At 45.9% G+C, this 2,591-nt stretch overlaps 1 non-coding gene across 1 annotated transcript; it reads left to right on the top strand.

The window, feature by feature from the left end:
- Nucleotides 1-2,229: 2,229 nt before the first annotated feature.
- Trnan-guu lies at nt 2,230-2,311 on the top strand. Its single transcript has one exon. It is a non-coding gene; the product is annotated as a tRNA-Asn (tRNA).
- The last annotated feature ends 280 nt before the right edge of the window (nt 2,312-2,591 follow it).

The following is a 2,591-nucleotide window of genomic DNA, read 5'->3' as shown; positions in this document are numbered from 1 at the left end:
CTTGTTTTGAGACAGAGTCTCACTATGTTACCTTAACTGGGCTGGAACTCGATATGTAGACCAGGCTAGCCTTGACCTCCCAGAGTTGTGCGCCATCACTGGAAGCCCATTTTTATATTTCTTTTTTTTTTTTTTTTTTGGTTTTTCGAGACAGGGTTTCTCTGTGTATCCCTGGCTGTCCTGGAACTCACTCTGTAGACCAGGCTGGCCTCGAACTCAGAAATCCACCTGCCTCTGCCTCCCAAGTGCTGGGATTAAAGGCGTGCGCCACCACTGCCCTGCTTATCTTAGTTTTTTAAATAGCCAACCAATCACCTTCCTGTTTATGTGATCTAATACTCTTACGATCAAAACTCAAAAAACAACTTAGGAGGATCGACTTTCAGGAAATCTGTAACAACTGATGAGGGCCTGCCTGTCTTTGCTCTCTGAGGCCTTCATCACGACCTTCCCTTCTCCTCTGCTGCTTACTCCAGCGTTGACTCTTCTATTTCCACTCTAGAGGCTTGGAGCTGCTGAGTCACAGCCCCTAGAGCTGTGTCTCTGCCCGCCCTCAAGGTCTCTATTGAAGGCTTCTGCCAACAGCTCTGGACTTTGTGCTACAGATGGGGCTCTCTCTGGTTTTCCTCGCTCTCCCTTACTCTCCCTCTCCCTCCCCTCCCCCTCTCTCTTCCCGCTCCCCCTCTCTCTCCCTCTCCCCCCACCTCCCCCTCTCCTTTCTCTCTTCCTTCATTAAGTTATTTATTTACTTTACATCCTGATCAAAGCTTCCTCTCCCTCCTCTCCTCCCATTCCCTTCCTCTCACCTTCCCCCCCCCAACCCCGCCCCTCCTCCCCTTCTCCTCAGAAAAGGGGAGGCCTCCCATGGATATCAACCGACCTTGGCATATCAAGTTGAAGACAAATTAGGCACATTTTCTATTGAGGCTAGATAACGCAGCCTAGTTAGGGAAAAGGGATCCAAAGGCAGGCAGCATGGTCAGAGAGAGCTGCTCCTCTCACTTTAGGAGTCCCACACGAAGAACCAGCTACCCAACTGTTACATACTTGTAGAAGGCCTGGGTCCATTCCATGCATGCTCTCCGGTTGGCTCTTCAGTCTCTATGGGCTCAGGTTAGTTGATTCTGTAGGTTTTCTCCTAGAGTCCTGGACCCCTCTGGCTTCTTCAATCCCCACACCTCTTCCATAGGATTCCCAAGCTCCATTTAATGTTGACTGTGGGTCTCTGCATCAGTTTCCATCAGTTGCTGAGTGAAGCCTCTCTGATGATGGTTATCCTAGGCTCCTGTCTGCAAGTATAGCAGAATATCATTAGCAGTGTCTGGGTGGCCTCCCTCTCATGGCACGGGTCTCAAACTGGGCCAGTCATTGGTTGGCCCTTCCCTCAGTCTACCCTCATCCCAGGGATCTGTCCCCTCTTTTGTGGCTTCTAGTTTGGAACTCTGCTCCTCCTCCCCTGATAAGGCTCTTAGTTTTCTGAGAGCCCTGTTCCTTGTCCTGTAATTCCAGAACTGGGTTAGGTGTTCCTCCAGGCTTGGAACTGAATCCCTTGTCTGGATCCACTGATTTCCTAAGATGCTAGAATCTCAGTTATGATTATGGGCACAAAGACATGTCTGCTCTCTCTCTCTCTCTCTCTCTCTCTCTCTCTCTCTCTCTTTTTCCAGGCCCATTTGACTTACTAAGCATTTCCTCCCCAGTGGTTGGTGTTCCTGGTTACAAAGCTTTTCTTCATCTTTCCTGTGACCTGAGTTTCTCTGACTGAGATAGAACGTTCTTCTCACTTTGACTCTCCTTTCTCTGTCTGCTGTTGCTGAATGCTCTGGGCCTAGTCTAATGTCATTAGGCCCAACAGTAAGTTGTCAAGTAGGTTGGTAAATGTATCTGTTCAATGTTACTATGTCTCATAATATTAAAAATAAAAAAGTACAATGAAAAGTAAGGAAGAAAAGAGAATGTTAGAAGGCTGTAAGATTGAAAGCATCTTTAGTGGGGGATGGCAAGATGGCTCAGTGGCTGAAGGAGCTAGCTGTCCTTTCTCAGGACCCGAGGTTGGGTCCCAGCGCCCATGCTGGGTGGCTCACAGCCAGCTGTAATTCTGGTTTGAAGGGACCTGACATCCTCATCTGGTCTCCAGTGACACCCATACACATGTTCACATCCCCATACATCCATGTTCAAAAAATAAAATCTTTAAAAATGATATTTTTAAGAAAGAAGGAATGTTCTGACTAGGTGGCTGAGTGGTTAAGGCGATGGACTGTTAATCCACTGTGCTCTGCACGCATGGGTTCGAATCCCATCCTTGTCAGTCTGGGTCTTTTATTAACCCTGTTCTCAAAAAAAAAAAAAAAACAAAAAAAAAGAAAGAAAGAAAAAGAAAAAAAAAGAAAGAAAAAAAAGAAAGAAGGAGTTCTGTATAAGACTTTGTTCAAAGTTAAGATGGCTAAGTGTTTCCAGAATAGAAAAAAATAAAGCCAAGGAAGCTTGAACAAGGTACAAAAGTCTTAAGTTAAGCAAGATAGGTAAAAGATAAGACCACACGCTGATACATGTTTAATAATTAAAGGTTATTAAGAATATCTAAGGTC

Source organism: Grammomys surdaster, unplaced genomic scaffold (genome assembly GCF_004785775.1).
Source record: "Grammomys surdaster isolate TR1022 unplaced genomic scaffold, NIH_TR_1.0 187, whole genome shotgun sequence".
Taxonomy (NCBI): Eukaryota; Metazoa; Chordata; class Mammalia; order Rodentia; family Muridae; genus Grammomys; species Grammomys surdaster.
This window is presented reverse-complemented; position numbering and strand designations above follow the sequence as displayed.